General features: G+C 41.7%; 1 protein-coding gene across 3 annotated transcripts in view; it reads left to right on the forward strand.

Annotated features, from left to right (window-relative positions):
- Positions 1-25976, forward strand: part of ARL6 (ARF like GTPase 6) — a 99458-nt gene that overhangs the window by 45187 nt on the left and 28295 nt on the right. The gene's annotated exons all lie outside the window — the stretch shown is intronic.

A 25976-nucleotide genomic window follows, 5' to 3' on the forward strand; every position in this document is an offset into this window, starting at 1 on the left:
GCAGCAGCCAAAGGTGTACATATGTTGCAGCCAGAATTAAACTCCCTGTTAGTTTTGGTGGGTGCTACCGTCTGCCAATAGCGATCCATTCAAGTAAATGGGGCCAGTTTACAAGCATCCCGCAACTGCATGCTTCTGTGAGCTCCATTGGGTTAAAGCAGGTGATGAGAAAGCAACACAACACTGCTTGCTTTAACCCCTTGTTTGCTGTACTGCACAAGGTTAAAGGGCACTTGCAGAGCGGCTTCATTCACTTGCATGGGTCATCCTTGGCAGGTGCTACACCCACCAACCATGACAGGGAGTATAACTCCTGCTGCCACATGTGTACAGCCCTGGCCATTGCAACTAAAGGGGATGCGGTTGGGGCAGTAAAAATATCCTAACTATGGGGTTTTACCACCCCCCAGTGCTTTCACACTGATGTGCTGTGGTTTAGCTGCACCGAGGATGCAGCATTGTACATCTGCAGCTTTCCTGGGATAGCTGGGTTTTTCCATAGACTTCTATTATATCCTGCAGGTGTGGTGCAATTTCTAAATGCACACCAAAACTCCTACATTCAAGAGTGTTAGTGCGCTTTCAGAAAGTGCACCAACCCACAGGATGTAATAGAAGTCTATGGCTAAGCATAGCAAACCCATAGGAAAGCTGCAGGTAAACTGAACTGCACCCACGGTGTGGGTAAACCGCAGCGCATCAGTGTGAAAGCAGGCTTATACTATTATGCCCAGTGAATTGCTTCACACTGACCTGAAGATCTCTTCTTTCCTGCTGCTGGCACCACTCTGGAAGCCGCTAGCTGGGATAAGTAGTGGAGTGCAGGTAGAATCAGTCCACATGGGACAGGAGCCAGCACTACAGAGGAAGCATCAACTTATGTGACTCTTGCTCCCTACTACAGCTCCAGCCTTACAAGTAGTTCCTCTGCATTGCACTCTGTTTGGTGCTCTAAAATGGCAGGTCAGCATGCTCAGGCTGCGATCTACCAGTCACCTGGCTGTGATCTACTGGTAGATCACTCCCGTAGTAGAGCATGCCTGGGACAAATGCAGAATGAGTCCTAAAAATGTAAAACAAGCCTTTAAATGAAAGCTATTCAGCTTGGTATAAATCAGGCTGTCCATAGACTAACAAAATGAAATGTCTTTTTTCCAGTATATGCTCTCCTAACCTCATCATCTTTCCTCACTATTGTGTGATGGCTTTCTGCCCACTAGAGCCTACGAATATATGACAGCAGGTTCATTACAGAAATAATACTTAAAAGCAATCTGTCTTTCCTGTTGCTGCATGACAGTGCTCTTCAAGAGTGCGGAAATGAATCGTTGAGAATTGCTGGTGGCTCTGAATACAAAAGTTCACAGTGGCTGGACTTTGTAAAGGCAAGGCCCTCTCAGTCTATGATGGTTTATGGTATAAGTGCCTGGAGTTTTCTTCCCATATTTCAGAATCTAGGTTTGAATACACAGAAAATCTGTATGACAACATTTTCTGTAGATGAATAAACCAGTTCAAGTTTTCTTATATTTTGAAAATATTCAGTGTCCCACCTTCCTTAGAAGTGCTCATTTAGAGGCTTTTAGCGTGCACTGACAATTGAAACGCCGGAAGGACTGTTTGGTCTTCTCTATGTAATGTAGAAAGAAGAGTTCCAGCTGCTAGGACAACTCTGTGCTTGCCTTTTTCAAACTTTTAATCTAAGAGATCAGAGTTAGTGTGTTCCCTGATGAGAGATATTGTGGTCTACTCTAAGAGATAATCATGTGGGGATACCTTGCATGATATTGGAATGAGATCCCTTTTTAATGTAGTGACTGCTAATTGCGGCAGTTAAGAGTACTAACAAGTGCAGGCAGGCACTTTTACAGGACTGCAATGTAGAAAGAAATGTGTGTTGCATAGAGGTGTAATGTTAGATTGGACCATCATAAAAAGATTCCCAGATAAAGGATATCCATCCACTAGCTCTGTCATCTCCCATTTTAAAAACATAAAAGCTGCAATTGGTGGGACTCTTCTGATATTCCAGCAATCAAGAGTTATTGTTTGGGTTGAGCTGCTCATACTTTAAAATGTCCCAAAACTTGGACATGCCACATCATTTTTGATGCAGTATACCACAAAACTCTATTGTGTGTTGTAGCCCTCTGCAACACACGTGTTGCCTTAATGCAGGGGTGTCAAACTCCATTTCATTGCGGGCTGCATCAGCATTATGGTTGCCCTCAAACGGCCAGTTGTATCTGTAAGACTATATAAATGTATCTACTCTTCATCATATTAAATAATTGCCTCTGCATTCAATTATTACTACTGGTTTTAGTAATAACTTTAAGCGACAGTAAACCTAAAAAACAATAAATATCCGAATCCATGATGGCGTCACTCCCACGCATGCACGCGGGAGCTACGGCCACGGCAGACAGCTCTAAAGAAACAACACAGGTATGCCATTCCTTCAGAATGCATGCGCTAGTGATGGCATCGGCTGCCACTCACTAGAATATCTCCTAAATGGTGCACGTTTAGGAGATGTTCATTTACCTACAGGAAGGCTTTATTATAAGCTTATCTTTAGGTAAAAGTAAAAAAATTTAAGTTTATTACTGCTTTAAGTCTTAAGCTGTGAAGGACAGGTGTGGACCAACATTGAGCCCACTCACACTCCTATAGCAGATGATGCAAGTCTGAAGAGGGCCACATACCACTGTTAACATCCACAAGAATGTTTGTGGGAGACTACTCAGACAGAGCATGGTTCTGGCACTCTCCAGTAAAGTTTCTTGTGGATGATACTAGTGGTGTACCCTCTTTTTCAATTGGCATAGAATCGTATTGTTTTCATAATAATGATACGCAGATGTCTAGAGCACTCCCCCCTCCTCCCCCTTTACATAGGATGTCAATAGCTCCCCCACCATCAGAAGTCAAGAGTTCCCCGCACCATCTTATTCCCAAAAAGTTTGATTTCAAATATATATTTGTATGACAAATCAAAACAGTTTATTGATGATAATTGTTTATTTTTACTCTGTATCCCAAAGGCTGTTTTTTTTTATTTTATTTTGAACCTATGTGACCTATAGCAGAGGACTAGAAGCTCCTCCTGCCACTGTTTCCCTGCAGAAAGACTGACAAAGAGCTGGGACATGTGACAGCTGTATATCATAATACAGCCTTTTTAACCAGGGTGCCTTGAAGTTTCTTCAGGGGAGTCTTAGCGGAATGCCTAAAAATTGCCCAAAAGTTGTATACAAGCCTGCAGGTGGATCAAGCCTGCCTTTAGTTACATAAAGCCACAGTTTTCATTGTCCACCATTACAACCTTCAAACCTTCTTGTTTTGAGAGAACAAATCCCCTCTAACATTGGGTGCCCTACATGTGTGAGTTTTGCTGCATTAGGTAAAACCCCTAGAGTAGTTTTTTACATTTTAGAATGGGGTGCCTTGAGGTTGTTCATAATTTAAAAGGGTGACTCAAGATTGTTCAACACTGTCATACATATATATATATATATATATATATATATATATATATATATATTATAAAACAGGGGCTTAGTTTGTTTAACTATTTTTTTTTTAATTAAAATAATTACAGTGCCATTATCCATATACAGAAATAGAAGGGACGATCCAAATTAAATAGTGTGTGTTTAGTATCACTTTAACCACTTCCACGCTGCCCTATAGCAGAAATACTGCTACAGGGCGGCACGGCTGTGCAAAATCACATATATATACATAATTTTGCATGTTCGGGTAGGGGCGCGCGTGCTCTACCTGCACTGCCATTGGTGGCCTTGGCTGTCGATCACCGGGTCCAGGCCGGTGATTCCCCACCGACATCTGGCGATTGCCGAGTATCACTGACGGGGGAGAGACCTGTATGTAAACAATACAGATCTCTCCCCTGTCAGCTCCTGCACATTACATTGTATTGCTCTGCGTAGCAGAGCAATACAAAGCAGTGTGCTTACAGCTTTTTATTAGTACTGATCACTGTATTGGTGTCACTGGGGATGTCAGTGACAGTTAGTCCCCCCTCCACCATGTCAGAATGCCCCCAGCAGTCCCACAGTCCTGCTATAAGTCACTGATTGCTGCCATTACTAGTAGAAAAATATAATTTTTTTTAAATTCCAGTATATATACCGCCATTTTTAAATGCTATAACTTTCATGTAAACCAATGAATTTACACGTATTGCGATTTTTGTTTTTAGCAAAAACATGTAACAGAATACATTTGGGCATAAATTTATGACAAAATGTGATTTTTAAAAAAATTTTTACTGGACATGTTTACTAGCAAAAAGTCAAAAATATATATATTTTTTTTTCCAAATTGTCCAGTCTTTTTTTGTTTGTAGTGCAAAAAATGAAAAACACAGAGGCGATCAAATACCAGTGAAATAAATCTCTATTTGTGGGCAAAAAAAGGACATAAATTTCATTTGGGTGCAGCGTTGCATGACCGCGCAATTGTCAGTTAAAGTAACGCAGCGCCGTATCGCAAAAAATGGTTTGGTCAGGAAGGGAAGTAAATCCTCTGGAGGGAAAGTGGTTAAAGATTATTATTTGACCAGCTTGTTGAGGTAACTTTGCTTCTACTGTGTGGCCTTACTTCAAAATATTGTGTTCCTATTAACATACATATGTGAATTTTTGCACATGACGCTGAGCATGCCTTTCATTTTCATTGGGCCCTCAACTTTCATCCATGGCCCAAAAACTTTCCCTCCACACTTCTTTTCTAGCATACTGTAAGGCAGAATTTTAAGCTTGGTGCTAAGGGACAGGTGTTTGTTGGGATTTTTTCAAAATGAGTGAACATACCACAACATGCCTACACAGCAAGTTTTTATCCCATGTACCACACATGATAACTCACACAAGTGTAACTATGGCTTAAATGTGCTAAGGCTAAACGTTTAATCAAACCTTGTGACCATGTTTCATGTTATACCCATAGTTATATGTTATACCCATAGTTATATGGTATACCCATAGTTATAAGTTATACCCATAGTTATATGTTATACCCATAGTTATATGTTATACCCATAGTTATATGTTATACCCATAGTTATATGGTATACCCATAGTTATATGGTATACCCATAGTTATATGTTATACCCATAGTTATATGTTATACCCATAGTTATATGTTATACCCATAGTTATATGGTATACCCATAGTTATAAGTTATACCCATAGTTATATGGTATACCCATAGTTATAAGTTATACCCATAGTTATATGTTATACCCATAGTTATATGTTATACCCATAGTTATATGTTATACCCATAGTTATATGGTATACCCATAGTTATATGTTATACCCATAGTTATATGGTATACCCATAGTTATATGTTATACCCATAGTTATAAGTTATACCCATAGTTATATGTTATACCCATAGTTATATGTTATACCCATAGTTATATGGTATACCCATAGTTATATGGTATACCCATAGTTATGTGTTATACCCATAGTTATAAGTTATACCCATAGTTATATGGTATACCCATAGTTATATGGTATACCCATAGTTATGTGTTATACCCATAGTTATAAGTTATACCCATAGTTATAAGTTATACCCATAGTTATATGTTATACCCATAGTTATGTGTTATACCCATAGTTATAAGTTATACCCATAGTTATAAGTTATACCCATAGTTATGTGTTATACCCATAGTTATAAGTTATACCCATAGTTATATGGTATACCCATAGTTATAAGTTATACCCATAGTTATGTGTTATACCCATAGTTATAAGTTATACCCATAGTTATAAATTATAGCCATAGTTATATGTTATATCCATAGTTATAAGTTATACCCATAGTTATATGTTATACCCATAGTTATAAGTTATACCCATAGTTATATGTTATACCCATAGTTATATGTTATACCCATAGTTATATGTTATACCCATAGTTATGTGTTATACCCATAGTTATGTGTTATACCCATAGTTATATATTATACCCATAGTTATATGTTATACCCATAGTTATATGGTATACCCATAGTTATAAGTTATACCCATAGTTATATGGTATACCCATAGTTATAAGTTATACCCATAGTTATATGTTATACCCATAGTTATATGTTATACCCATAGTTATATGTTATACCCATAGTTATATGGTATACCCATAGTTATATGTTATACCCATAGTTATATGGTATACCCATAGTTATATGTTATACCCATAGTTATAAGTTATACCCATAGTTATATGTTATACCCATAGTTATATGTTATACCCATAGTTATATGTTATACCCATAGTTATAAGTTATACCCATAGTTATATGGTATACCCATAGTTATATGGTATACCCATAGTTATGTGTTATACCCATAGTTATAAGTTATACCCATAGTTATAAGTTATACCCATAGTTATATGTTATACCCATAGTTATGTGTTATACCCATAGTTATAAGTTATACCCATAGTTATAAGTTATACCCATAGTTATGTGTTATACCCATAGTTATAAGTTATACCCATAGTTATATGGTATACCCATAGTTATAAGTTATACCCATAGTTATGTGTTATACCCATAGTTATAAGTTATACCCATAGTTATAAATTATAGCCATAGTTATATGTTATATCCATAGTTATAAGTTATACCCATAGTTATATGTTATACCCATAGTTATAAGTTATACCCATAGTTATATGTTATACCCATAGGTATATGTTATACCCATAGTTATATGTTATACCCATAGTTATGTGTTATACCCATAGTTATGTGTTATACCCATAGTTATATATTATACCCATAGTTATATGTTATACCCATAGTTATATGTTATACCCATAGTTATATGTTATACCCATAGTTATATGTTATACCCATAGTTATATGTTATACCCATAGTTATATGTTATACCCATAGTTATGTGTTATAGCCATAGTTATAAGTTATAGCCATAGTTATAAGTTATAGCCATAGTTCTATGTTATACCCATAGTTATAAGTTATACCCATAGTTATATGTTATACCCATAGTTATATGTTATACCCATAGTTATATGTTATACCCATAGTTCTGTGTTATACCCATAGTTCTATGTTATACCCATAGTTCTATGTTATACCCATAGTTCTGTGTTATACCCATAGTTATATGTTATACCCATAGTTATATGTTATACCCATAGTTATGTGTTATACCCATAGTTATATGTTATACCCATAGTTATGTGTTATACCCATAGTTCTGTGTTATACTCATAGTTATATATTATACCCATAGTTATATGTTATACCCATAGTTATATGTTATACCCATAGTTATATGGTATACCCATAGTTATATGTTATACCCATAATGCCCACCCTCAAGCTGCCCCTGACTTTTTCTGCCTAAGCTTTTCAGTTCTCAGTGATGCCGTCAAATTGCTCAATCCTCTTATGTCTTACTTACTCTTGTCTTGAGCTAATGTAACTCTACCAACTCTACTAATGTAATTTACCAGTCATTTTGTTATGGCCTTTTGTAATCCAAGTGACCTTTATCTTCATTCAAATGTTAAAAGTACTGAACAAGAAAAAAAAGACTTAAAGGTCTATTTCTAAAGGCTACTGATTTTTCTTTTGCACACCACAGGTCATAGCTGGAGATACTTCCCAATACACTGGCATGTTACATTCTTTTAATATAATGCAGAGCCTAGCATAGCCAATTTTCTGAGGTGTGTTCTTGGCAGAGAACACTCAAGGATAAGGAGAGTGCACTGTCACATGATGCTGATTAGGTCACATGACCTGTTTTCTTCGCTTGACACACTCTGGGGTAGTTTACACTAGTGTTACCCGTATTAAGATCAATCTATGGTGGATTGCTCCTCGGAGGGTGTTTAATAGGCAGCAAAGAGGCACTGTATGACCTGCCCCTAGAAACCTGCAACCCTGCGCCACCACCGCATGCCTAGTGCACAGTTTCAGCGCATCACCATTTAGGTGATTCGGTTGGGTTCGGTAAGCAGTACTCCTTGCTGAGCACAACAGGGGGAGAATGTTTGCCTTGATGCAAAACATCACAGCCATGCCATGGATGTAAACCCTTACATGTATCCAGTGAAGTGACTGGCCTCAAGTGATACACAGAGATTAAACAAATCCTCCTACATGAGTTGTACCTGTTTATCTGCAGTCTTCTATTCTTGCTGAGGAGAGTTCTGAGAGCTGATTGGAGGGCAGAGATACACAGCTCACAGAAACAGAAGGATATCTGCCAATCTGCTGGAGGCCCCTCCCCTGTCACCGTATTTTTTTTTGGTGTCAGGAAAACTTGTCAGTGGAGATTCATGCTGGTAGCAGAGGAAGGGGCAGCAGCAGAAATGCCACTTAGTGAGTGGTTGGTGGTGGGGGGGATGGTAAATGGGTTTCAACTGCATGTTTTTACTCCCCTTCCTCTTGCAACTGTAAACTAGACCTTTATTCCTTTTTTCACAAGAATTCCTAAGGCTTCATTTTCTTTGTCCTGAAGCAAGCAAAGCGCAAACCACATTTATAAAATACACAAAAGTAATTTATAAATGTGCCAAAGTAGGTTTTATTTAAAAAGTAGTGATATGGCCATGATTAGGTCACAACACTGTTTTATAAATGGGGTCCTTTTTTTTGGAACTGCACTGTGTCTGAGCACCACTGTCAGGGCCTAAACTTGAACCCGGAATGTCTGCTGTGTCTGGCAGTAACTCTTCTTACTGTGCTACTAGGAATGCTGGACAGCCCTCTGCCTGATCCATTGGATAAGCCTGCCTTGGGCCTTGTTTTCTGCTGAACCTTGAACTCTTTACTCCTCCCATGAACTTCCTGATTTAAGCCATGACTTTGCACTTCCTGTTTGCCAGATTATTGTGGCTCCTGCAGCCAGTATCTCACTCTTGTTCCTCCTGCTGCCATCCATACTTTTGCTATCACTTATTACCGACCTTTGGCTTGTTCCTCGACCATGCTTCTGCCCGATCCCAACCCGACCTTCGGCTTGTTTACTGACTACGCTTCTGTTTGATCCCTACTTGCTACCTCCGCTACTGGTCTGTGGCTTGCTCACCTCCTGGTGGGGAGATCCTGAGGACTGGGACCTGGTACTAACACACAGCAAAACCCATCTCCACCATCAGGAGCTCTGGTGAATACTGGTTAGTGCTTAGACCCTGCACCTCAGGTGAGCCTGTGTGATCTGACAGGGTGACTTGCTGGTTGGTGGGAGCTTTTCCGCTACTATAGCTACTGGTCTCTGAGCCTGACACCTGACCATGACAACCACAAACAAAAAATACTATATCATTCATTTTTAATATTCAAAACAAACTCCTCCAACCATCCTTGTCTCCATGCTTTATTTTTCTGAGAAATCATTTTGAAAAACACCTCCTGGCCATCTTGAGTAAGGGCAGGTGATTCGTGTAGAAGTTACTTCCTGCAATCCATCTGTCCTTAGCTCATGCATTGGCTGAGCTGAGAACCCTCCCCTCCTGAAGACTCCTGGGATGTATGACATCATTTGCCTAGGCATGGAAACCAAGAAGTAAATGAAGGAATGCAAAAAAAGGCTAGAAGCATAAGGATTCAAAATAGTCAGTGTTGATTGAGAGAGTGAAGTTCCACTTTAAGTCAATAAATGAGACCTGACACTATCTTTCTGTATTGATGGATCCAGTTTTACTACACACCTAGTAGCAGATGTAAATATCTATTTTATATATGTATGTAGAAAGCAAAATTGTATTTATTTCAAGTTAGTAAAAATGCGATAGGCCAGTGTCAGCTCTTGAAGAACGTAGCTGTGTGCACTGCCATGATATACGAGACGTATTACGAGAGGCATAAAGTGCAGAACAGAGGAAGGAGCCAGTTGATTCACAGCAATTTTGTAATACTCTGTCAGGCTACTGATGTCATATAAAAAGTCTGCAATAAAAGGTACTTATGGGATATGAACTGAGACAAATTAGGACGCAGTAAAGAACAGACACAAAGCCGGAAAAAAAAAGACAAACAAAATTAATTTTGAGCAAAGAAAATATCAGTGCTTTGATTTTGCTGTCAGGGGAGAAGAGGGACTTTGAAAGAGATTTAAACATCAAAGCAGCTGACAGAAACAATTTACTTGATGTTTCGAGTTTTCATCCACCAATGACCATTAGGAGGCTGACCTGCAGTCACCGCTCCCGGAGAGGGAGGATGAGGGCCACAGATACAGGAATGAAATGGAGGGAAAAATGAGACTGACAGAGAGGATGTAATTGAAGAAGTCCTGACATGACACTTTAGAAAATAATGGGGTTTGATAGGCAGGAATGTCTCGGATAATAATCATCCACAACATGGGGGAAAAATATGCAGCGGTGCTTGTTTCTGCATACTAAACTTGTCTGCAGATTGTTAAAGGTACAGTATGGATTTGTGTGAACGTTGACGGACCAGTTTGCAATGCACTTAAAGGGTCAATAAACCTAAAATTCAGATTATGTCCCTTAAAAATGATCATTCTGTACATTGGACATTTGGACATTTAAAAAGTAATAAAATAGAAGCATATTCATACCAAAATATTTTTTTTCCCTAAATTTTGTCTTGTTTTGCTAAATTTAGCTGCTAAATATCACCCACTTTGAACCCATCAAATACTTGATAAACACTGAAACATAGCATGTCCAAGTGCAGTGTGAAAAACATATACTGTAGGTATGTTATTAAGAAAAAGAAATCAGTTAGGATAATAAAGAAAACTTACCTTCTCAGAAAATAGCAGGTACAGTGAGGAACAGAAGTATTTGAACACCCTGCGATTTTGCAAGTTCTCCCACTTAGAAATCATAGAGGGGTCTGAAATTCACATTGTAGGTGCATTCCCACTCTGGGAGACAGAATTTAAAAAAAATTCAGGAAATCACATTGTATGATTTTTAAAGAATTTATTTGTCTTGTGCTGCTGAACATAAGTATTTGAACACCTGAGAAAATCAGTGTTAATATTTGGTACAGAAACCTTTGTTTGCAATTACAGAGGTCAAACGTTTCCTGTAGTTCTTGACCAGGTTTGCACACACTGCAACAGGGATTTTGGCCCACTCCTCCATACAGATCTCCTCTAGATCTGTCAGGCTTCGGGGCTGTCGCTGAGCAACACAGAGTTTCAGCTCCCTCCAAAGATGTTCTATTGGATTTAGTTCTGGAGACTGGCTAGGCCACTCCAGAACCTTGATATGCTTCTTACGGAGCCACTCCTTGGTTATCCTGGCTGTGTGCTTTGGGTCGTTGTCATGTTAGAAGACCCAGCCACGACCCATCTTCAATGCTCTGACTGAGGGAAAGAGGTTGCTGCTCACAATAAATGACCCCATTCATCCTCTCCTTAATACAGTGCAGTCGTCCTGTCCCCTTCGCAGAAAAGCACCCCCAAAGCATGATGTTACTACCCCCATGCTTCACAGTAGGGTTGGTTTTCTTTGGATGCAACTCATCCTTTTTCCTCCAAACATGACGAGTGAAGTTTAGACCAAAAAGTTCTACTTTGGTCTCATCTGACCACATGACTTTCTCCCATGCCTCCTCTGGATCATCCAGATGGTCATTGGCAAACTTCAGACGGGCCTGCACATGTGATGACTTGAGCAGGGGAACCTTCCGTGCACTGCATGATTTGAAACCATGACGGCGTAGTGTTCTACCGACAGTGACCTTTGAAACTGTGGTCCCAGCTCTCTTCATGTCATTGACCAGCTCCTCCCTTGTAGTTCTGGGCTGATTCCTCTCCTTTCTTATCATCAGTGATACCCCACGAGGTGAGATCTTGCATGGAGCCCCAGTCCGAGGGAGACTGACAGTCGTCTTTAGCCTCTTCCATTTTTGTAACAATTGCTCCAACAGTTGATCTATTTTCACCAAGCTGCTTGGCAATTGCCCTGTAGCCCTTTTCAGCCTTGTGGAGGTCCACAATTTTGTCTCAGGTGTCTTTTGACAGCTCTTTGATCTTGCCCATGGTAGTAGTTGGTGTCTGACTGACTGTGGGGTGGACAGGTGTCTTTAAAGAGCTCAGACAGGTGCTACTAAGTTAGATTAATGAGTGGAGTAGAGGTGGACTTTTTAAAGGCACAGTAACAGGTCTTTGAGAGCCAGAATTCTTGCTGTTTCCTAGGTGTTCAAATACTTATGTTCAGCAGTGCAAGTCAAATAAATTCTTTAAAAATCATACAATGTGATTTCCTGATTTTTTTTTTAATTCTGTCTCTCAGAGTGGGAATGCACCTACAATGTGAATTTCAGACCCCTCCATGATTTCTAAGTGGGAGAACTTGCAAAATCGCAGGGTGTTCAAATACTTATATTCCTCACTGTATATTAAAGAAGAATTCTAGATAAGAATATTTTATGCATAATTAATTAAGTTTTTTTTTTTTTTTTCTCAGAGAATAACTGCAGGAATTCAACCATGCCCCAACCACAAGGCCCTCCCCCTGCAGAGGAAGAGCATGCTGCATCATAGCTTGGGTGTGGCCAAACTGCATAGTGGGAGAGCCTTACAATGGCATTGCTAAATACCATGAGTGCCCTGTACAGTGTTCAGGAGTGCGCTATGTATAGGGTGCAGTGCTAAGGAGTGTGCTACGTACAAGGTGCAAGGATAAGGAGTGCACTGCGTACATGGCGCAGGGCTAAGGACTGCATTATGTACAATAAGCAGGGCTAAGGAGTGCGTACAGGGTGCTGAGTTTGGGAGTGCACTACATACAGGGTGCAAGACTGAGAAGTGCGCTACGTACAGGACGCAGGGCTAAGGAGTGCACTACGTACGGGACGCAGGGCTAAGGAGTGCACTATGTACGGGGCGCAGGGCTAAGGAGTGCGCTACGTACGGGGCGCAGGGCTAAGGAGTGCGCTACGTTCAGGGCTAAGGAGTGCTCTGCGTGCAGGGCGCTGAGTTTAGGAGTGCGATACGTACAGGGTGCAGGACAAAGGGGTGTGCTACATGCAGGGCTAAGGAGCGCGCTATGTACAGGGTGCAGAACTAATGAGTGCGCTAAGTACAGTGCGCTGAGTTTGGGAGTGCGCTACGTGCAGGACTAAGGGGTGTGCTACATACAGGGCGCAGGGCTAAGGAGTGCACTTCGTACAGTGTGCAGGGTTAAGGAGTACGCTACATACAGGGAGCAGGGCTAAGGAGTGTGCTACGTGCAGGGCTGAAGAGTGCGCTACATACAGAGTGCAGGGCTAAGGAGTGTGCTACGTGCAGGGCGCAGGGCTAAGGACTGTGCTACGTACAATGCGCAGGACTAAGGAGTGTGCTACGTACAGGGCGCAGGGCTAAGGAGTGCTCTACATACAGAGCGCAGGGCTAAAGCGTGTGCTATGTACAGGGCACAAGACTAAGGAGTGTGCTACGTACAGGGCGCAGGACTAAGAAATGTGCTACGTACAGGACGCAGAGTTCAGGAGTGCGCTGTGTACAGAGTGAAGATTCAGGAGTGCATATGTTCAGGATGCAATACTCAGGAGTGTGCTATGTACAGGGTCCAGAGTTAAGGAGTGCATATTTTACAGGCCAGTTTACCCCCAAATCTCCCCAATCAACTACCCCCAGTACAGAGCTCTCCCCCAAAACCCATCCTTGCTTCCAGTACAGAGCTGTCCTTTCTCTCCCAAATCTCTTCCTCGCCTACAGAGTACCAAAGAGAGGTTGTTGCAAAGGGGCAGCTACAACCTACAGTAGGAGTCTGCAGACACTTGCTTCAGGCAGAGCAACTTCCTGGACACTAGAGGCACTGTACACATCCCCTGCCCCCTCCCACCTCTGCTCTCATAGGGATAGTGCAGGCAGGAAGGGCTGTGTATGGACTGCCGGGAAAGTAAGTAGAGTGCTGTCACTTGTACACTGGCTCCTAAGAGGAAAAAAAAAGTTAATAAATCCACTTTTTTATTTACCTGGGAAAAAAACTGTGCATTTAATAATACTTTTATTGTAAAACAAATATATATAACTTTTTTTATTTTTTTTTGTTTTTTACAAAAGTGAAGTTATCCTTTAAAGAGTCTGCCTGACTTGAAGGCAACAACTATTTTCAGAAAATTCACTGTGCTGGTGATTCAAGGAATGCTTCTTTGGACACCTTACTAGTTCATTACTGGGATGTTTTTTTCCCATCCTGTGTTCTGTTGCACATTAAAAAGGTTCCAAATAGATTGTAACTACTGACTGAAGAATGAAGCATGGTGAAAGGGGTAGGCAGTCGGGAAGGATTACCTCTACCAGTTCATGAAGTCCACTAAAGTTTCCTGAAGAATGGCAGCAAACAGTTCTTTGTCACATACTGGGCCAATCCAGGATGATTCCTGGTTCAGAAATACAGTATCAATCTACTGATTGCTAACAGTCAATCAGAGCTTGATCAGCACAGACTTGATTACTGATTATTTGATCCTAAAACAGTGTTGCTGTCATATTCTGCTCATTTGATTATGTCAGTTGTAGCTGTAGCCAGTGCTCTTACTTTCCTAATTCATTAGGGTCACAGTCACTTGCTCATATGATATTGGTCATTCTCACCATATTTGGAGAAAAGTTAAATATACATGCATCCAAAAACACTGACAGCAAAAAAGGGGGAAATATAAGCATATGCCATTACTTAGGTGTCAGTAAACAGACTTGGGTCTTCACTGTACTTGAGCTAAACTGCAATCAAACAGCTATATACACAGCTGGAATACATATGAAAGCTGTTTTATCTTCTAAAGTATTGGCTTGGGCAGCTAATCTTGTAAACCAGGAACCTGTTCCAGAGATCACAGTCAGGACTTAGAACTTCCGTCGGACTTCACATGTGTTCAGCCTGGTCAAGGACATTAATAAGACTATTGGTTCATCACTGTGTTCCTTTCTACTGTATGGAAGTTTCACAGTGTATAGCTCCTTTCGCATGGGATGGGTTCCATTCCGATCAGTAGGGGATCAGCTGATTGAAGCAAATCGGGCAGATGACACATTCATGCTTGCTCAGTTTATGCAGAACAGACATGGACAGAGCCGGCTCTGCTCTATGGCGGCTGGGAGGAAACGGAAAGGAGTAGACTACCCTCTCATCCAGTCTGCCTAAATCAGGGGTGTCAAACTGGCGGCCCTCCAGCTGTTGCAAAACTACAAGTCCCATCATGTCTCTGCCTTTGGGATACATGCTTGTAACTGTCAATCTTGCAATGCCTCATGGGACTTGTAGTTTGGCAACAGCTGGAGGGCAGCCAGTTTGACACCTGTGGCCTAAATGAAAGTGGGTCCATTTTTTTTTTTTTTTTTTAGTAAACAAGAGCAGACCCGAATGTAGGCAGGTTTAAATGGACACAAGACCATCTGCCTGTCCATAGGCATGCATGGACCATACGATCAGGTCTGCCAGTAAAATGGACAGGCAGACCTACTCAGATTGCCCGTGTATATATTAAACTGAGAGTACAGTGGACAGCATTAGAACCCCAGCTGGCTCAGATTGTTGACTTTCCCTCCCCCCAGCAGTAAAGAGGAAATTACACGAGTTTGATCCTAAATAGAGTTTCGTTCTTATGCCAGCTATATTTAAAGCTGAACTCCAGTTATGATCTGTATTGCATACTTACATTGATCTAGCTTGGACCAATATAAGTACATATATCACATATCTGAGGGCTGCTGGGGAAACTGATAATCACTGCAGTAGTTGGCACCACTACAGAGATAGCTGCAAACATCTGAATCCTGTGCTGAGTTGCTTTCCCTCTGCATATTGACCATACCATCTTGTCCTGAGGAAGCTGCTCTTTAGCTGTGAAACGTGTTGACATGTTTGATACGGATGCTCCCATCTACTATTTCAGTTTACATTATTTTGTGACGACACACACGATTTTGTGTAGTAATAGCATGTATGAGCCGATGTCTGTTCCATTTTTGACAGTTCTAACCTCAGCTTGTTCAATTAACCTTTGGCAATAAAACCTGGAAGCTGATTGGTTTCTAGGCAGAAGTGAGTCTGATTTTGCGCTCTCCAGTTTTAGTAAATAAACCCCTGGGTGTCTTGTATGTATCAGCAGTCAGTAACATGGAAAAAGGCATATCCTCAGCACAATAAAAGGGAAAGTCTGAAAGCCTGGGTTCACACTTCTGTTGGTGCGGCATATCGCATGTGATTCGCATAGGAGCCGCACTGCATTCCTGTGCAAATCACATGCCAATTCTGTGCGGTGCAATTTGAGCCATACATTTTGTATGGCTCAAATCGCACCGCATCCACACCAAAGAGTTGCAGGGCCCTTTTTTTGTCCGCGCTAGAATCGGATCGCATGGGTATTCACACCCATTCAATCCTATTCTGCACATCGCACCACGTTTTGCAAACCGATTTCGGGACGTTGTTAAAGCGGAGTTCCACCCAAAAGGGGAATTTCCGCTTTAAAGATTGGTCCCCCGCTCCCCATTAATAATCGGCACTTTTGGGGAGCGGGTACCCGAAATTGCCAGGTACCCGCTCCCACTTCCGCTGCGATCACCTAGGTGATCGGTAGCGGAAGTTGTCCTCTTACCCTCCCTGCCCGTAGTCTTGTGGGACACGTGACAGGTCCCAGAAGACGACGGGGCCATTCAGGAAGCGCAGCGCTACTCGCGCATGTGCAATGGGCACCCGGCTGTGAAGCCACAAGCTGTCACAACTGGGTGCCCACACTGAAGATGCTGGCGCCTGGAATACAGGACGGCCGGTGAAATGGGCTGCTGCGGAGGCACCGTGGCAAGTGGCTGTTTTTTAAGTCAGCAGCTACAGTTTTTGTGGCTGCTGACTTTTATTGTTTTACAGAGTGAGCGGAACTCCGCTTTAACTTAACATACACACCCACAGCGGTTTGCATGAACGGGGTGCGATTATGATGCGGTGCGGAATTCGCACAGAAACCAATGCAAATGCTGCACCGCATCAGTGTGAACCCAAGCTAAGGGTAGAAGTATTATTATTATTATTATACAGTATTTATATAGCGCCAAAGGGTTTGCTCAGCGCTGTACAATAGCAAGGGGGACAGAACATGAGACAAGACAGAATCAATACAATACACGAGGGGTTCGAGGGCCCTGCACCGCAGCAGTGTAAACCCAAGCTAAGGGTAGAAGTATTATTATTATTATACAGTATTTATATAGTGCCAAAGGGTTTGCTCAGCGCTGTACAGTAGCAAGGGGGACAGAACATGAGACAAGACAGAAACAATACAATACATGAGGGGTTCGAGGGCCCTGCTCTTTGGAGCTTACAATCTAGGAGGGAGGGGAAAGTGGTACAGGAGGAAATGGCTGTGGGGGGTGGAGTGGTAAGAGTGGAGGAGGTCAGTTGTTAGGTGAGGGTGGGGTAGGCTTCTCTGAGAGATGTCAATATTTGCAGTACATACTCTCTTATGTAAATATTGCAAGGTAAACGTTTCCTGAAATTGCTCCTTTCTTTCCGCACCTCTATGCTGTCTGTTTTTGGACCACACAGGATCACGGCACGCACGGCCGGATTAATAGACTGTTTTATTTGCTTCCCTCTCAGTCACGATGCCTAACTATGTGTGTCCTCAGGCTTATATAGATATGCTGTCAGCTACACACAGGGCCGCACTGTAGATCAAGCTTCTGTGTGCACCTGACAAACTACTGATAGATAATGTATTTTGTCAAGCACTGTTCTCTGGATGCACAATCTGTTCTTGTGTGCAGACCTGCCACTGGGCTTGAAGCTGCAATACTCTGCATGGAAAGGAGACATCAAAGTATATAGCACAGGATATTCTGTGACTTCCTACTATTGTGTTTTGAAGGCAATAATGACCCATTTCCTATTCATTAATGAGCAAGCCTGCAGATGTACTGCCCAGCCTTGAGCTTATCAGCATTTGTGGATGTGTAGGATGTAAACAGACACTCCCTGGAAGAGGTCCTGTTAAATATCACACAGTTATGTGCTTATTAGGGTATGCTCGCTTTTTAGATTTCAGAATCCATGTGCAATGTTCTCCTGTGTATCTGGTACTGTTTTTGCTACTAATTGGGTATATTATGTGGATGAGAATGTAAGTATCAGAATGTTTCAGCATCTACAAACATGAGAGATCAGATTTACAGTATTAGGACAGAAATTTTGACATAACTAGTTAATGTTGGTCACATTCATCTTTACTTGTTTTGCAATGTAAAGATGTTTCAGCACTAATCAAAATAGCTAAGGGCTCATTCGCACTAGCTGTTGGTTGCGGTAAAACAATGTGGTTGAGCCACACTTTTACCACCCCCAATCACTTATTTATTTCAGGTATTTATATACCACCATCAATTTGCGCAGCGCTTTACATACATATTGTACATTCACATCAGTCCCTAACCCTCAAGGGCCGTACAATCTAAGGTTCCTAACTTATATTTATACATACACATGCTAGGGCCAACTTAGACAGGAGCCAATTAAGTGTGGAAGGAAGCCAGAGAACCTGGAGGAAGCCCACGCAGGCAGAGGGAGGATATGCAAACTCCAGGCAGGTGGTGCCCTGGTTGGGATTCAAAACAATGACCCTAGTACTGCCAGGCGGAAGTGCTAGCCATTAAGCCACTGTGCTGCCCCACATCCCCTTTAGCTGCAGAGGCTATGGCCAGGGGGGTACAGTACACTTCCAAAAGCATCACAACTGCAGCAGGAGTTATACCACTACCACCCGCCGAATGCAGCCCATTGAAGTGAAAGGGGCCACCCTACAGTTCCCCGCAACCATGTGCAATGCATGACGTTGTGGTGTGCTGGTGGAGGATTTAAGGGGTTAAAACAGGCAGTGAGCAGACAATACAACGGATGGGCTATTAAAGTCTATAGGTGACATCACTGCTCCAGGCTTTACTAGCCACTGTCAGAGCATTCTCTCTTCTCCCCTTCAGCTGCTGCTGGCTGACACAGGAGATCACATAGCCGGACAGGAGCAGTTGGTAAGCGTACACATCTTTCCTACACAAGTTAGTTAGCATAGGTGTTAGGAGAGGGGACAGTTTTAAGGCTTGGTAGATGTATAGCTGGAATTCCCCTTTAAAGTGGTAGTAAACCGCAAAGAAAAAAAAAATCCCAAACAATTTTCCTCTGCAAAATAATAGCTTCATGTGCTAGTATGCATCACTTACTAAGCACGTTATGAAAGACTTACTTTAGAATGAAGCCCTCCAGCGGAGCCCTGTCACCAGTATAGATGCCTCCATCTTTACCCAACCTTCCTTCCAGGTTGGCGGGCTTCGGCTGTTTGACCGAGCTGTGATGACATCACTCCCGTGCATGCGGGAGTCACGGCCACGTCACGTCTGGCTCAGTGGACAGCACGTCGTCCAATGAGAGTGCAATGCGAATGTGCCGGTGATGTCCCTATAGTAAATATCTCCTAAACGGTGCATGTTTAAGAGATATTTACTATTTCTACAGGTAGGCCTTATGTTAGGCTTACCGGTAGGTACAAGTAAGCAGGTAGGTTTTACTACCACTTTAAAGTGTTTGTAAACCTCAGACATGAAATCGGAACAAAGCGCATGTTCACGGAAAATGAACAGTCATATCTGGAATAAATTCCAAGCAAATTCATCTTTGTATGAGGTTTTTTTTGGGGGGTTGGGGGGGTTGGTGGTGGAGGGAATTAAAGGGCATGCTCAGATTTTTATTGCATATAGTGTCCCCATTAGAAAGATTTCCTATCAGGTCTTTGCAATGTAACTTGGAAAACTTTGTGTACACCATTAAAAGATAGAGAATGTAGTATTTGTATTGTTGTTTGTATTACTATTGGGGAGATTTCCCCTCACTTCCTCAACAGGAGAAACACATATAATCAATCAAAATAAAAAACAACACAACAACACAGACCAAGTCACGGATTCAACACAACATAAATGCCATGATTACAAAATATTTTTATAACCACTTGCGGACCACCCTCCTACAATATACTGTGGATGGGCGGCCTGTACAGGCACGGCAATGTACCTGTACGTTGCTGGCCTCTTCCGTGTACATGCGCACTTCCACCAGCTGACTCCCACTGTTGTTGTATACAGCAGAAGTTTGTCAGCAAGTCTTGGCCAGTGATTGATGGCCCGGACCTTCTGATAAGCTGTGTCCAATGACAGGCCAGAGTCCTTTGTTGACAATCAACACAGGGCTCTGTACAGAGAGAACAATCTCTCTGTTTCTTCTCACTGCAATGCAGGAAAAAGAAACAGAGAGACATTTACTAAAAAGCAGCACACAAATTAACACTTGTTAAGCACACACTTGATTACTCAATCTGTCAACTTTTTCCCAGCTAGTGTCAGTGACAGTAATACAGTGACAGTGTATAGTATTATCACTGATAACTGTATTAATATCACTGGCAATGTCAGTGGCAGTTAGTCGGTTCCCACCCACCGTCAGTGTCAGATTGCGTGCCGCACTATCACAGCCCCACTAAAAGTCACTGATCACTGCCATTAGTAGTATAAAAAAAGAAAAGAATTTCAGTATACTGTATATACCACAATTTGTAGACGCTATGACTTTCACGCAAACCATTCAATATACACTTATTGGGATTTTCTTTTTACCAATGACATGTAGCAGAATACATTTTTGCCTACATTTATGAAGATTTTTTTTTAATTGATTATGTTTTATAGCTGAAAGTAAAAAATATATTTTCTTTCTAAATTTTTTTTTTTTCATTTATATAATAAAAAATAAAAAACCCAGTGAAGATCGAATACCACCAAAAGAAAGCTCTATTTGTGTGAAAAAAATTATATACATTTATGCAGGCCATAGATGGGGAGAAAAACGGCAGATTTTTCTTTTAAAAAACGAAAATTCGGTCGTTCAAGCGGCCGACGTTGCCATCAATGGTAAAAAAAATTGGCCGATTTTCATCCCTTCTACAGCCAGCAAAAAATGTCCCTGAAAAGAGCTCTGCTATTTCTGACAGTTCCTTGACATTTACAGCGGTTGAAACATTGTATCTATTTATTTCCATTTAGGATACAGATGTTTTTATTCGGAAACAAATAGATACAATGTTTCAACCGCTGTAAATGTCAAGGAACTGTCAGAGAACTGTCAGAAATAGCGGAGCTCTCTGCAGAGACACTTTTTGCTGGACTGGAATTATTCTTATTTTCATCCTACTTCTTCTTCTTCTTCATCCTCATCCTCTTCTTCTTCATCCTCATCCTCTTCTTCTTCTTCATCCTCATCCTCTTCTTCATCCTCATCCTCTTTTTCATCCTCATCCTCTTCTTCATCCTCATCTTCTTCATCCTCATCCTCTTCTTCCTCATCCTCTTCTTCTTTTTCATCCTCATCCTCTTCTTCATCCTCATCCTCTTCTTCTTCTTCATCATCATCCTCTTCTTCTTCATCATCCTCCTCTTCTTTTTCTTCATCCTCATCCTCTTCTTCATCCTCATCCTCTTCTTCTTCTTCTTCATCCTCATCCTCTTCTTCTTCATCCTCCTCCTCTTCTTCTTCATCCTCCTCCTCTTCTTCTTCATCCTCCTCTTCTTCCTCTTCTTCTTCATCCTCATCCTCTTCATCCTCATCCTCATCTTCTTCTTCCTCATCCTCTTCTTCTTCTTCCTCATCCTCTTCTTCTTCTTCTTCTTCATCCTCATCCTCTTCTTCATCATCATCCTCATCCTCTTCTTCTTCATCCTCATCCTCTTCTTCTTCTTCTTCTTCATCCTCATCCTCTTCTTCTTCATCCTCATCCTCTTCTTCATCCTCATCCTCTTCTTCATCCTCATCCTCTTTTTCTTCATCCTCTTCCTCTTCTTCTTTTTCTTCTTTTTGTCTTCCTCTTGCAGGTCACTGCTCATGCGCAGTTTTTTTATCGGTAAAAAATCGGCCGATTTGCCCACTAATTGCCGCGAAAATCGGCCGATCGGCAAAATCGGCCGATTTTTTTTCCAACTTTACCGAAAAAAAAAACGGCCAAAATACCGAAAATCGGCCGACCAAATCGCCCACTAACGATCCGAAAATCGGCCGATTTTATTTTCGGCCGAAAAATCGGCCGATTTTCGACCCATCTATGGCCTGCATAACGGGAAATGATGTCATTTTGTGACCTTTGTGATCCTTTTTCGGAAAACGATCGTTCGTTTTTGACCATCAATGAGGATAAAGTCGGGCGTTTTTCGAAAATTTTCCAACATCACCGATAATCTGAAAGTCCAAAATACACGAAAAACGGCCGACAAAATCGTCCACTAACGATAAGATAATCGGCCGGTTTTATTTTCGGACGAAAAATCGGCCGTTTTTCTCCCCATCTATGGCCTGCATTAGTTTGGGTACAGTGTTGCACGACCATGCAACTAAAATAGCACAGTGCTAAGTAGCAAAAAATGGCCTGGTCAGGAAGGGGTAAAACCTTCCAGAGCTGAAGTGGATATTAACCTCCAGTATTTTAATTCATATAAAGCAAGGTTTGTATATGAAAACCAAATGATTGGGCTTGTATAATACATGATTATATGACGGTTTATTGCCGACTCAGCATGTCTTTTCATCTAAAATATAATGAAATCCATCAATGTCTACAGAATTCTCCCAAGGCTGCTGCACATTTATTGAATGGAAAACAGTGATAACAGTCCTCACAGTTGTTATTGTAAATTAAAGTGCATAGTCCTCAAATTTTTATCTAAGTAATGAATTGTTTTATACTACAATTGTTGGGTCAAAACAAGAAAGTGGTGTACACAAAAGGAGTAAAAGTTCTTCATTTTAGCAAAGCCAAGAAATTTTTGATCAGCCTGCAGTAGTTTTTACCATTTAATGACAAGGGTAAAACAAATCTTAAAGTGGTTCTAAAGGCTGAAGGTTTTTTCCCTTAATACATTCTCAGCATTAAGGTAAAAAACCTTCTGTGTTCAGCTTCTCCCCAGTCAACTCTTATACTTGCCTAAGCCTGATCTTGATCCAGCATTGTGCACTAGAGCAGCATCTCGCTCCGCTCTCTCCCTTTTCATAGGCTCAGAGACAGCAGTGGGAGCCAATGGCATTTACAGCCAGTGGGCACAGAGCTGAGGGGGTGGGACTGAGCCACAGTCTGTGTGTCTGTGGACACATAGTGCGCACCTCTGCATCGAACCTGCACAAGTGTCCCCCTAAAGCAGGTAGCATGCTGGGCACTTGGCAGGGGGAAAGATTTGAGAGCATTAGACCCCAGAAGAGGAGGATCGACACTGCTCTGTGCAAAACCATTGGACAGAGCATGTAGGTATACCATATTTATTTATTTATTTTTTTTCAAATTGAACCTTTACTATCACTTTAAAGGGGAGCTCCACCCAAAAAGGGGAAGCTCAGCTTGTTTGCGACGTACCCCCAACCCCCCCCCCCAGCCACCTTTAGCACATTTTGTGAGGGGAGCGGGTACCTGGTTTTGACAAGGTGAACTGACCCGGAAGTTCATTCAGAAAGGGAATACTGTAGCATAGATCAGGGGTCTCCAAATTTTCTAAACAAAGGGCCAGTTTACTGTCTTTCAGACTTTGAGGGGGCCGGACTGTGGCCAGTGGGAGTAGAAAATGCCCTGTAGTCAATGGGAGGAATAGTGCCCCATCATTGGTGTCAGCAGAAGGAATTATACCCCACTTGTAATTAGGAGGAATAGTGCCCCAAGGCCCAGATAAAGGCAAGCAAAGGGCCACATCTGGCCCCCCGGGCCCCACTGGCATAGACCGATGCAAGGGACGTGCTTACCCACACAGGGTTGCACACGTGTTCCATGCATCCCCTTACAGGCAGTCCTATTCAAGTCAGTGGGGACACAGCGGCAGCACAGACGCAGCTGCTGCTTCCAATTTGCTTGATCCCAATCCATGCAGCTGCAAGTGCACAAACACATACTTGCACTTGCATGGATGTCAAATTGGGAGCAGTGGCTGTGTCTGTGCTGCAGCTGCATCCCAGTTGACAACAATTGGACTGCCTGCACAGAAAAACACGAAACGCATGTGCGTCCCTGTGCAGGTAAACATGTCCTTCACACGAGCATATGGTATAGTACGCCCTGTGTGATCGAGGCTATACTCGTGTTGCAGTACAGCATAAGACATATATGTGTTTGGCTGGCATTAAGTGGTCAAAGCACAAATTAAAGTGGAAGTAAACTCCCACTGGACACTTGTACCTACAGGGAAGCTTATAATAAAGCTTCCCTGTAGGTACAAAGTATATCTCCTAAACGTGCACCACTTGGGAGATATTCAGTGTCCCTGCAGCCGATGATGTCACTGGCGCATGCGCCCTGAAGGAACGGCTTACCCGTACCGTTCCTTCAGAGGTATGTGCCATGGCTGAGACTCCCACGTGCATGCCAATCAAGCAACCGGAACCTGGAAGGAAGACCTGGTGAACACGGAAGCCCTGTCAGCGGTGACAGCGCGCCTCTGGAGGGCTTCGTTCTAAGGTAAGTCTTTCATAATTTGCTAGTATGTGATGCCTATTAGCACATAACGACATTATTTTGCAGGGGAATTTTTTTTTTTTTTTGGAGGTTTACCACCACTTTAAAGTATTAAAACCAATACACTTATTTTATTTATAAAAGTGCAGTGCTTAAAAAAGTGACAGTTATAAGAAAACAGTGAAAAATGTGTCAAAAAATAATCCATCCAAAATTAAAGGAAAAGGTGCCCCTGATGACGTTACATGTGACGAAACGCGCAGGGAGGAGCCACATACACACGCTACTGCGCATGCGCAAACGGCCTGCGGCCATTTTGGAAACTGGCACGTTTGGATTTTTTTGCCAATCAATGCCTAATGATGTTTGCTGACATGTGAGTGCAACCGTACTTTAAATAAATGTTGTGATTATGGTTTTACACTATGTGGAGCACTCTTTGCATGTTTCCCAATACGAGTCCAAGCCTTATCCTGAGTGGTTTTGCTACCCTAATTAAGGTCCATTGGAAGATCTTTATCTGCTCCTTTGGTGATCTGGAGGAGGATTCAAGTGACCGGCTTTCTGGGTTGTTTAACAAAGTGCGATTGACCACTCTTAACAAGGGGTCATGCCTTTCTGGTAAGCCTTCTGTATGAGTGGTTGGTGACACAGCAACTGTCCTTGGATTTCTTTTGTTTCATCACAGCCTCTGGGACTTTTCCTTTAATTTTAGATGGATTATTTTTTGACACATTTTTCACTGTTTTCTTATGATTATTTGTCACTTTTTTAAGCAGTGCACTTTTATGTATTTATTGTTTATTGCCTAGTATCAGGGTTTTTGTGTTCAGCTGCTATATATTATACACTTTAATTTTGATTATTGATCATTTATTTTTGTTAGCGCAGGTTTATGTATATATATATATATATATATATATATATATATATATATATATATCTTCAGTTATTTAATTTGCTCCCTTTTGGTTGGTTGAAAACTCTTGAAAATGATTTGTTATGTCTGTTTAGTAAATGGTGTGAGGTAATACATTCCTGTGCTGTCTGCCTATGCTGCACTCATCAGTTGCACTGTTCCCAGTTTTCTGTGTGGACTATAAAACACCTTCTCCCTATAATATGGAGAAGGGGGTATTCTGCCCTAGTCCTGCTCTAGGGTGACAACAGTACTCCTCCTTAGATACAGTGCAGAGCATTGAGCGTTGTCACTCTAGGCCAGAAGGTGTGTTATTGGTTGTGCAGTTACAAATGTCAACTTTTCTTTAGCTTTCACTTTTTTTAAACCTTTTTATTCAAATGCTAAAAAGTACAAAAGCATTGGTACATCAATCAGATATCTCCCTGAATTTAAAAAGGGATTTCCGCCTTTGTTAGTGCTGGCGAGTGCATGCTCATACAACCTGAAACTGTGTTCTAATTTCCTTTATCATAATT

The sequence above is a fragment of the Staurois parvus genome, unplaced genomic scaffold (assembly GCF_062004578.1).
Source record: "Staurois parvus isolate SC_StPar_1 unplaced genomic scaffold, SC_StPar_1.0 ptg000299l, whole genome shotgun sequence".
Taxonomy (NCBI): domain Eukaryota; kingdom Metazoa; phylum Chordata; class Amphibia; order Anura; family Ranidae; genus Staurois; species Staurois parvus.